The sequence below is a fragment of the Nerophis ophidion genome, linkage group LG04, assembly GCF_033978795.1.
Source record: "Nerophis ophidion isolate RoL-2023_Sa linkage group LG04, RoL_Noph_v1.0, whole genome shotgun sequence".
Taxonomy (NCBI): domain Eukaryota; kingdom Metazoa; phylum Chordata; class Actinopteri; order Syngnathiformes; family Syngnathidae; genus Nerophis; species Nerophis ophidion.
The window spans coordinates 79,240,766-79,253,343 of record NC_084614.1 but is presented as its reverse complement, the minus strand read 5'-3'; positions in this window follow the sequence as shown (position 1 = coordinate 79,253,343).

Below are 12,578 nucleotides of genomic sequence, written 5' to 3'. Positions count from 1 at the left end.
TGTCACCTTTTTTCAAACATTATCTCCTCTGAGCGCGTTTGTTGTGTCGGCTTCAAACTACCACAGGAGAGAGACTGATTGATTGATACTTTTATTAGTAGATTGCACAGTTGGCAAAAAACCCTTCACAACAAAAGTTTCCTAAAAAATTTCATTTTTGCCTCTTTGAGCTGTAATTTGACCCCCTTAAAATGCTTCAAAACTCACCAAACTGGACACACACATCAGGACTGGTGAAAATTGCGATCTAATAAAAAAACAAAAACAAAACAAAACTAAAAAGTGCACTCTTTGGCCCCCTAGGAATAAAACACAGACAAAACTGCTCTTGGGAAGAAAACACAGACAAAACTGTTTGTAACTTCCGGTAGGAATGTCGTAGAGACATGAAACAAAAACCTCTATGTAGGTCTCACTTAGACCTACATTTCCTTCATTGACATCCTACAGCAGATATCGACAGGAAGTTGACAATTACCCCTTCAAAACAAAAGTTTTGTTAAAACCTGTCACCTTTTTTCAAACATTATCTCCTCTGAGCGCGTTTGTTGTGTCGGCTTCAAACTACCACAGGAGAGAGACTGATTGATTGATACTTTTATTAGTAGATTACACAGTTGGCAAAAAACCCTTCACAACAAAATTTTCCTAAAAAATTTCATTTTTGCCTCTTTGAGCTGTAATTTGACCCCCTTAAAATGCTTCAAAACTCACCAAACTGGACACACACATCAGGACTGGTGAAAATTGCGATTTAATAAAAAACAAAATCCCAAAACTAAAAATTGCGCTCTAGTGCCCCCTAGGAATAAAACACAGACAAAACTGCTCTTGGAAAGAAAACACAGACAAAACTGCTCTAGGGAAGAAAACACAGACAAAACTGTTTGTAACTTCCGGTAGGAATGTCGTAGAGACATGAAACAAAAATCTCTATGTAGGTCTCACTTAGACCTACATTTCATTCATTGACATCCTACAGCAAAAATCGACATGAAGTTGACAATTACCCCTTCAAAACAAAAGTTTTGTTAAAACCTGTCACCTTTTTTCAAACATTATCTCCTCTGAGCGCGTTTGTTGTGTCGGCTTCAAACTACCACAGGAGAGAGACTGATTGATTGATACTTTTATTAGTAGATTGCACAGTTGGCAAAAAACCCTTCACAACAAAAGTTTCCCAAAAATTTCATTTTTGCCTCTTTGAGCTGTAATTTGACCCCCTTAAAATGCTTCAAAACTCACCAAACTGGACACACACATCAGGACTGGTGAAAATTGCGATTTAATAAAAAACAAAATCCCAAAACTAAAAATTGCGCTCTTGTGCCCCCTAGGAATAAAACACAGACAAAACTGCTCTTGGAAAGAAAATACAGACAAAACTGCTCTAGGGAAGAAAACACAGACAAAACTGTTTGTAACTTCCGGTAGGAATGTCGTAGAGACATGAAACAAAAATCTCTATGTAGGTCTCACTTAGACCTACATTTCATTCATTGACATCCTACAGCAAAAATCGACAGGAAGTTGACAATTACCCCTTCAAAACAAAAGTTTTGTTAAAACCCGTCACCTTTTTTCAAACATTATCTCCTCTGAGCGCGTTTGTTGTGTCGGCTTCAAACTACCACAGGAGAGACACTAATTGATTGATACTTTTATTAGTAGATTGCACATTTGGCAAAAAACCCTTCACAACAAAAGTTTCCTAAAAAATTTCATTTTTGCCTCTTTGAGCTGTAATTCGACCCCCTTGAAATGCTTCAAAACTCACCAAACTGGACGCACACATCAGGACAGGTGAAAATTGCGATTTAATAAAAAACAAAATCCCAAAACTAAAAATTGCGCTCGAGTGCCCCCTAGGAATAAAACACAGACAAAACTGCTCTTGGAAAGAAAACACAGACAAAACTGCTCTTGGGAAGAAAACACAGACAAAACTGTTTGTAACTTCCGGTAGGAATGTCGTTGAGACATGAAACAAAAACCTCTATGTAGGTCTCACTTAGACCTACATTTCATTCATTGACATCCTACAGCAAAAATCAACAAAAGTTTTGTAAAAACCCGTCACCTTTTTTCAAACATTATCTCCTCTGAGCGCGTTTGTTGTGTCGGCTTCAAACTACCACAGGTGAGAGACTGATTGATTGATACTTTTATTAGTAGATTGCACAGTTGGCAAAAAACCCTTCACAACAAAAGTTTCCTAAAAAAATTCATTTTTGCCTCTTTGAGCTGTAATTTGACCCCCTTAAAATGCTTCAAAACTCACCAAACTGGACACACACATCAGGACTGGTGAAAATTGCGATTTAATAAAAAACAAAATCCCAAAACTAAAAATTGCGCTCTAGTGCCCCCTAGGAATAAAACACAGACAAAACTGCTCTTGGAAAGAAAACACAGACAAAACTGCTCTTGGGAAGAAAACACAGACAAAACTGTTTGTAACTTCCGGTAGGAATGTCGTAGAGACATGAAACAAAAACCTCTATGTAGGTCTCACTTAGACCTACATTTCATTCATTGACATCCTACAGCAAAACTCAACAAAAGTTTTGTAAAAACCCGTCACCTTTTTTCAAACATTATCTCCTCTGAGCGCGTTTGTTGTGTCGGCTTCAAACTACCACAGGAGAGAGACTGATTGATTGATACTTTTATTAGTAGATTGCGCAGTTGGCAAAAAACCCTTCACAACAAAAGTTTCCTAAAAAATTTCATTTTTGCCTCTTTGAGCTGTAATTTCACCAACTTAAAATGCTTCAAAATTCACCAAACTGGACACACACATCAGGACTGGTGAAAATTGCGATTTAATAAAAAACAAAATCCCAAAACTAAAAATTGCGCTCTAGTGCCCCCTAGGAATAAAACACAGACAAAACTGCTCTTGGAAAGAAAACACAGACAAAACTGCTCTTGGGAAGAAAACACAGACAAAACTGTTTGTAACTTCCGGTAGGAATGTCGTAGAGACATTAAACAAAAACCTCTATGTAGGTCTCACTTAGACCTACATTTCATTCATTGACATCCTACAGCAAAACTCAACAAAAGTTTTGTAAAAACCTGTCACCTTTTTTCAAACATTATCTCCTCTGAGCGCGTTTGTTGTGTCGGCTTCAAGCTACCACAGGAGAGAGACTGATTGATAGATACTTTTATTAGTAGATTGCACAGTTGGCAAAAAACCCTTCACAACAAAAGTTTCCTAAAAAAATTAATTTTTGCCTCTTTGAGCTGTAATTTGACCCCCTTAAAATGCTTCAAAACTCACCAAACTGGACACACACATCGGGACTGGTGAAAATTGCGATTTAATAAAAAACAAAATCCCAAAACTACAAATTGCGCTCTAGTGCCCCCTAGGAATAAAACACAGACAAAACTGCTCTTGGGAAGAAAACACAGACAAAACTGCTTGTAACGTCCGGTAGGAATGTCGTAGAGACATGAAACAAAAACCTCTATGTAGGTCTCACTTAGACCTACATTTCATTCATTGACATCCTACAGCAAAAATCAACAAAAGTTTTGTAAAAACCCGTCACCTTTTTTCAAACTTTATCTCCTCTGAGCGCATTTGTTGTGTTGGCTTCAAACTACCACAGGAGAGAGACTGATTGATTGATACTTTTATTAGTAGATTGCACAGTTGGCAAAAAACCCTTCACAAAAAGACTTTCCTAAAAAAATTCATTTTTGCCTCTTTGAGCTGTAATTTGACCCCCTTAAAATGCTTCAAAACTCACCAAACTGGACACACACATCAGGACTGGTGAAAATTGCGATTTAATAAAAAGCAAAATCCCAAATCTAAAAATTGCGCTCTAGTGCTCCCTAGGAATAAAACACAGACAAAACTGCTCTTGGGAAGAAAACACAGACAAAACTGCTTGTAACTTCCGGTAGGAATGTCGTAGAGACATGAAACAAAAACCTCTATGTAGGTCTCACTTAGACCTACATTTCATTCACTGACATCCTACAGCAAAAATCAACAAAAGTCTTGTAAAAACCCGTCACCTTTTTTCAAACTTTATCTCCTCTGAGCGCGTTTGTTGTGTCCGCTTCAAACTACCACAGGAGAGAGACTGATTGATTGATACTTTTATTAGTGGATTGCACAGTTGGCAAAAAACCCTTCACAACAAAAGTTTCCTAAAAAAATTCATTTTTGCCTCTTTGAGCTGTAATCTGACCCCCTTAAAATGCTTCAAAACTCACCAAACTGGACACACACATCAGGACTGGTGAAAATTGCGATTTAATAAAAAACCAAAACCCAAAACTAAAAATTGCGCTCTAGTGCCCCCTAGGAATAAAACACAGACAAAACTGCTCTTGGAAAGAAAACAAAACTGTTTGTAACTTCCGGTAGGAATGTCGTAGAGACATGAAACAAAAACCTCTATGTAGGTCTCACTTAGACCTACATTTCATTCATTGACATCCTACAGCAAAAATCGACAGGAAGTTGACAATTACCCCTTCAAAACAAAAGTTTTGTTAAAACCCGTCACCTTTTTTCAAACGTTATCTCCTCTGAGAGCGTTTGTTGTGTCGGCCTCAAACTACCACAGGAGAGAGATTGATTGATTGATACTTTTATTAGTAGATTGCACAGTTAAGTACATATTCCGTACATTTGACCACTAAATGGTAACACCCAAATACGTTTTTCAACTTGTTTAAGTCGGGGTCCACGTTAATCAATTCATGGTAATTGATTGAACCCTTCTGATTAGAAGTTGACGAAAGACCTTTTCGAACTGCTCCGGTTTTGATTTTACGAGCCTTCAAAGAACGGCTGCCGTCTCAAGATGGCCGCTTTAAAAGCAGGGAAGCACCAGCGTGACCACACAATGCAGAGAAGGTAGGTACTGTGCGGGTAAAGATATGTTGACCGGGTGAAAAAAGGAGGCACCAGGATACAGAGAAGGTAGGTAACGTGCAGGTAAAGATATGTTGACCGGGTGAAAAAAGGAGGCACCAGGATACAGAGAAGGTAGGTAACGTGCAGGTAAAGATATGTGTATGTGTAACAGGGTCAATTACGTCTTGAAAATAATGTATTTTCTAATGTTTTATTATTGTTATAATTACACAAAATATGTAAGTTACATGTAAATACATGAATATTGTTTGATGCTTTCTCAATGTGGAACCATTGTCTCGTTGTCCCTCCTACTGCAATAATTACTGTGACACCTGTCTTTTTATATATGTTGGACACGCCCACCAACTTCCCTTTTTTGTCTACGATAACGGGAGAGGGGCAGAAAGTTTTTGATGACAATTGTGTTCTGTATCATCAGTAAAGTGCAGCTGAGAAACCCCTGGTGTCGGTCGTGTTCCATAAATCACACACAACGCAGAGGACAAGACCACCGGTTACATATGGGTGAAAGAAAGAAGCAGCAGTGTGACCACAGGATGCAGGGAAGGTAGGTAAGGTGCAGGTAAAGATATGTTGAATGGGTAAAGGCAGGAAACAGCAGCAAAAGTCGGTCCCTTTAAAGTCCTACTGAAAGCCACTACTAGTGACCACGCAGTCTGATAGTTTATATATCAATGATGAAATATTAACATTGCAACACATGCCAATACGGCCTTTTTAGTTTACTAAATTGCTATTTTAAATTTCCCGCGAAGTTTCGTCTTGAAAACGTTGTGTAATGATGACGTGTACGCAAGACGTCACGGGTTTTTAGGAAGTATGAGCGCTGCACACACACACAGCTAAAAGTCGTCTGCTTTAACGGCATAATTACACAGTATTTTGGACATCTGTGTTGCTGAATCTTTTGCAATTTGTTCAATTAATATTGGAGAAGTCACAGTAGAAAGATGGAGTTGGGAAGCTTTAGCCTTTAGCCACACAAACACACGGTGATTCCTTGTTTAAAATTCCTGGAGGTGAAACTTTACTATGTAACATGGATCCCGACCACATGTCAACCAGCAGGTTTCGGTGAGAAAATTGTGGTTAAAAAGTTGCTTCTTACCGGAGAAAAGCTGAGCTTGTGCCGCCCACACAGCTGCCGTCAACTCCCCTGAGACACTACGCGTCAAGACACCCGTGGACACACCCCTCCGACTATCAGGTACTGTTAAACTCACTAAAACACTAGCAACACAATAGAAAGATAAGGGATTTCCCAGAATTATCCTAGTAAATGTGTCTAAAAACATCGGAATACGTCCCAATGCAATCGCGTTTTTTTTCTAGTCCGTCGCTATCAATATCCTCAAACGCGAATCTTTCATCCTCGCTCAAATTAATGGGGAAATTGTCGTTTTCTCGGTCCGAATAGCACTTTTTGTTGGAGGCTCCCATTAAAAACAATGTGAATATGTGAGGAGCCATCAAACATGTGACGTCATCGTCTGCGACTTCCGGTAGAGGCAGGGCTTTTCTCTTAGCACCGAAAGTTGCTAACTTTATCGTGGATGTTCTCTACTAAATCCTTTCAGCAAAAATGTGGCAATATCGCGAAATGATCAAGTATGACACATAGAATGGACCTGCTATCCCCGTTTAAATAAGAAAATCTAATTTCAGTAGGCCTTTTTCGCTTTTCCAAAGACATGCACCTGGGGATAGGTTGATTGGCAACACTAAAAATTGGCCCTATTGTGTGAATGTGAGTGTGGATGTTGTTTGTCTATCTGTGTTGGCCCTGCGATGAGGTGGCGACTTGTCCAGGGTGTACCCCGCCTTCCGCCCGATTGTAGCTGAGATAGGCGCCAGCGCCCCCCGCAACCCCACAAGGGAATAAGCGGTAGAAAAATGGATGGATTTAGTAGAGAACATCCACTATAAGGTTCGCAATTTTAGCCACACAATCACTGTGTGTTTGTGTGGCTAAAGTCTAAACCTGTCAGGCTTGTCCCTGACAGTTTTGGTCTATGTCTTAGTTTTTCCTCTGTGTTTGTCTTTAGTTCCTGTCAGCACTTTTTTTTTTGGTTCTGTTCCCTGTTTGTCTCCCTGAGTGCTGTGTAACCCTTGATTGGCACCTGGCCACACCTGGGATCAATCAGCCCGCCATTATTTAAGACCTGTTTTCTCCTCCAATCAGGGCTGGATTATTGTCGTGTCAATGTCATTTTCTACTTGTCATTCCTACTGGTCGTGTGAATGCACCTTAGTGGTAAGCTATATTTGGTAGTTGTTTTGTAGCTTACTGTATTTTGTTCCCTGCTTCCGATTAGTTTGTTCATAGCCCTTAGTTTGTTATATCCGCCCATGTGCGTGCTTTTTGTTTGTACCCTTTCGGTTTTGTTTTTGTCTTAGTATCTTTATTAAATCATGTTGACTTACCAAATACCTGCCTGCTTCTCTGCATCTTGGGGTTCGACACCAAATAACTGTGACAAAAGCTTCCCAACTCCATCTTTCTACTGTGACTTCTCCAATATTAATTGAACAAATTGCAAAAGATTCAGCAACACAGATGTCCAAAATACTGCGATTCAGATGTTTTTAGACACATTTACTAGGATAATTCTGGGAAATCCCTTATCTTTGTATTGTGTTGCTAGTATTTTAGCTAGTTTAATAGTACCTGATAGTCGGAGGGGTGTCTTGACGCCAGTGTCTCAGGGGAGTCGACTGCAGCTTTGTGGGCGGCACAAGATCAGCTGATATCCGGTAAGAAGCGACTTTCTACCACAATTTTCTCACCGAAACCTGCTGGTTGACATTCGGTTGGGATCCATGTTCGCTCTGATTCATAGTAAAGTTTCACCTCCAGGAATTTTAAACAAGGAATCACCGTGTGTTTGTGTGGCTAAAGGCTAAAACTTCCCAACTCCATCTTTCTACTGTGACTTCTCCAATATTAATTGAACAAATTGCAAAAGATTCAGCAACACAGATGTCCAAAATACTGTGTAATTATGCCGTTAAAGCAGACGACTTTTAGCTGTGTGTGTGTGCAGCGCTCATACTTCCTAAAAACTTGTGACGTCTTGCGTACACGTCATCATTACGCGACGTTTTCAAGACGAAACTCCCGGGAAATTTAAAATTGCAATTTAGTAAACTAAAAAGGCCGTATTGGCATGTGTTGCAATGTTAATATTTCATCATTGATATATAAACTATCAGACTGCGTGGTCGCTAGTAGTGGCTTTCAGTAAAGGCCTACTGAAATTACGTTTTCTTATTCAAACGGGGATAGCAGGTCCATTCTATGTGTCATACTTGATAATTTCGCGATATTGCCATTTTTTTGCTGAAAGGATTTAGTAGAGAACATCCACGATAAAGTTTGCAACTTTCGGTGCTAAGAGAAAAGCCCTGTCTCTACAGGAAGTCGCAGACGATGACGTCACATGTTTGATGGCTCCTCACATATTCACATTGTTTTTAATGGGAGCCTCCAACAAAAACAGCTATTCGGACCGAGAAAACGACAATTTCCCCATTAATTTGAGTGAGGATGAAATATTCATGTTTGAGGATATTGATAGCGACGGACTAGAAAAAAAAAAAACGCGATTGCATTGGGACGGATTCAGATGTTTTTAGACACATTTACTAGGATAATTCTGGGAAATCCCTTATCTTTCTATTGTGTTGCTAGTGTTTCAGTGAGTTTAACAGTACCTGATAGTCGGAGGGGTGTGTCCACGGGTGTCTTGACGCCAATGTCTCAGGGGAGTCGACTGCAGCTTTATGGGCGGCACAAGCTCAGCTGATATCCGGTAAGAAGCGACTTTCTACCACAATTTTCTCACCGAAACCTGCTGGTTGACATTCGGTTGGGATCCATGTTCGCTGTGATCCATAGTAAAGTTTCACCTCCAGGAATTTTAAACAAGGAATCACCTTGTGTTTGTGTGGCTAAAGGCTAAAGCTTCCCAACTCCATCTTTCTACTTTGACTTCTCCAATATTAATTGAACAAATTGCAAAAGATTCAGCAACACAGATGTCCAAAATACTGTGTAATTATGCCGTTAAAGCAGACGACTTTTAGCTGTGTGTGTGTGCAGCGCTCATACTTCCTAAAAACTTGTGACGTCTTGCGTACACGTCATCATTACACGACGTTTTCAAGACGAAACTCCCGGGAAATTTAAAATTGCAATTTAGTAAACTAAAAAGGCCGTATTGGCATGTGTTGCAATGTTAATATTTCATCATTGATATATAAACTATCAGACTGCGTGGTCGCTAGTAGTGGTTTTCAGTAGGCCTTTTTTTCGGGCTCCAGTACTCTGGAATGCCCTCCCGATAACAGTTCGAGATGCCACCTCAGTAGAAGCATTTAAGTCTCACCTTAGAACTCATTTGTATACTCTAGCTTTTAAATAGACTCCCTTTTTAGACCAGTTGATCTGCCGTTGCTTTTATTTTTCTTCTATGTCCCACTCTCCCTTGTGGAGGGGGTCCGGTCCAATCCGGTGGCCATGTACTGCTTGCCTGTGTATCGGCTGGGGACATCTCTGCGCTGCTGATCCGCCTCCGCTTGGGATGGTTTCCTGCTGGCTCCGCTGTGAACGGGACTCTCGCTGCTGTGTTGGATCCGCTTTGGACTGGACTCTCGCGACTGTGTTGGATCCATTACGGATTGAACTTTCACAGTATCATTTTAGACCCGCTCGACATCCATTGCTTTCCTCCTCTCCAAGGTTCTCATAGTCATTGTCACCGACGTCCCACTGGGTGTGAGTTTTCCTTGCCCTTATGTGGGCCTACCGAGGATGTCGTGGTGGTTTGTGCAGCCCTTTGAGACACTAGTGATTTAGGGCTATATAAGTAAACATTGATTGAGTGATGATTGATAATGTTTATCTATTTTTTTTGGACTACATAATGCGGGCGTACAAACGCTTCCATGTCAGCCTTCTCTAGAATGTTCTATATTTAATGTGTCTAAACATGCGTGATGTATGCACATATTTTCCAACGCGTACATACATGATACATGACGCATATGGGGCCGATATCGCGGCCGCGGGCCAATTAAAGAGAACAATAAGTAATCGTCGCAATTGTCAGGAGGAAACCCTTTGGAGGGGCTCGTACATCATAATCAGTGCGCGTGGGCGCGCGCGCGCGTGCGTGGCCCTAACACACACACATTATAGCAGATGTCGCGCGGGGAGGCGACAGAGTCCGTCTCACGCACGCGCACAACTACTTCTCACCCCCTCCTCTTGTGGCCCCGCCCACCTGGGAGACATGTAAATGGGTTAAGTGTAAGGGCGGGAAAGACCTCTCTCTCTTTCTCTCTCTCTCTCTCCCCGGTTTCTTTCGGAGCGGACCGGACTCGAACCGACGCCGCGTGCGGATGTGGAAGTGTCCGCGCGGTACCGGACGCCTGGGGGGTCGAACGAGCGGACATGCCGGCCGCCCTCAACCACTTGATTGAGCGGCTCGTCACGTGGCCAGGTGACCGCGGACCGATGCCGACCGACTGAGAGGAGCTCCGGGGTAACGCGACGAGCCGTTTGCCGCCGGTCCGGACCGAGCGCGGCGGGGGTTGGGGAGGCGGACGACTCTCCGGTGGCTCCAGGCGCAGGTAGGCTGCGACACCCCCGTCCCTAACCCCTCTTCCCCCTCTCTTTACCCCGCTTCCAGCCCACGCTGCATGTGGACGCACCTGTTGTCACCGCAATGCATCTTGGTTAAGGGGGGGGGGGGGGGGGGGGGGGGGGGTAAAAATAGTCAGTTCCAGGGTCAAACTGGATTGGTTTAAGAACGCTATGAAGTGAATCGCCCACTACTTAACTCACTTAAAAAAAAAAAAAAATTTTAATAGATTTTTTTTTTTTTTTTAATAACTGTGATGAAGGTGGCGACTTGTCCAGGCTGTACGCCGCCTTCACAAAGGGGACAAGCGGTATAAAAATGGATGGATGGATAAATAAAATGCAGCATTTTCTTAAAAAAAACAACATTTATGTTTTACAATTTTCATCTTTTAAACTTTGTTTACATAATATTCAAACGTTCATCTTTTATAATTGCAATAAAGTCTGTTGAATTAAAAACATTTTTTCACAAAATGTCAGCATTTTTACCAAGAAATTCATATTTCTTCTCGTCAAAAAGCTACTTTTTCTGTTGTAAAATTGCGACTTTATCCATCCATCCATCCATTTTCTACCCTTTTAGTCAGTTCCAGGGTCAAACTGGATTGGTTTAAGGACGCTATGAAGTGAATCAAGTCTTTTATTAACTGACTGACTGACTGACTCAACTTTTTTAATTTAAATTTTTTTGTTTTTAAATATTTTTCAAATAACTGTGATAAGGTGGCGACTTGTCCAGGCTGTACACCGCCTTCCCAAAGGGGACAAGCAGTAGGAAAATGGATGGATGGATAAATAAAATGCAGCATTTTCTAAAAAATATATATATATTTGTGTTTTACAATTTTCATATTTTAAACTTTGTTTACATAATATTCAAACTTTCATCTTTTATAATTGCAATAAAGTCTGTTGAATGTTCACAAAATGTCAGCATTTTTACCAAGAAATTCATATTTCTTCTCATCAAAGAGCTACTTTTTCTGTTGTAAAATTGCGACTTTATCCATCCATCCATCCATTTTCTACCCTTTTAGTTCCAGGGTCAAACTGGATTGGTTTAAGGACACTGTGAAGTGAATCAAGTCTTTAATTAACTGACGCCCACAACTTATCTCCCTTTTTTTTATTATTATTATTTTTTTTAAAATATTTTTCAAATAACTGTGATAAAGTGGCGACTTGTCCAGGGTGTACACCACCGTCCCAAAGGGGACAAGCGGTAGAAAAATGGATGGATGGATAAATAACATGCGGTATTTTCTAAAAAAAATATATATATGTTTTACAATTTCCATCTTTTAAACTTTGTTTACATAATATTCAAACTTTCATCTTTTATGATTGCAATAAAGTCTGTTGAATTAAAAAAAATGTTCACAAAACGTCAGAATTTTTACCAAGAAATTCATGTTTCTTCTCGTCAAAAAGTTACTTTTTCTGTTGTAAAATTGCGGCTTTATCCATCCATCCATCCATCCATCCATCCATTTTCTACCCTTTTAGTCAGTTCCAGGGTCAAACTGGATTGGTTTAAGGACGCTATGAAGTGAATCAAGTCTTTAAGTAACTGATGCCCACAAATTATCTCACTTTTTTTTATTATTGTTATTTTTTTTTAAAATATTTTTCAAATAACTGTGATAAGGTGGCGACTTGTCCAGGCTGTACGCCGCCTTCCCAAAGGGGAAAAGCGGTATGAAAATGGATGGGTGGATAAATAACATGCGGTATTTTCTAAAAATATATATATTTGTGTTTTACAATTTTCATCTTTTAAACTTTGTTTACATAATATTCAAACGTTCATCTTTAATAATTGCAATAAAGTCTGTTGAATTAAAAAAAAATGTTCACAAAATGTCAGCATTTTTACCAAGAAATTCATATTTCTTGCTATGAAGTGAATCAAGTCTTTGATTAACTGACGCCCACAACTTATCTCACTTTTTAAAATTTATTTTTAAATATTTTTCAAATAACTGTGATAAGGTGGCGACTTGTCCAAGGTGTACACCG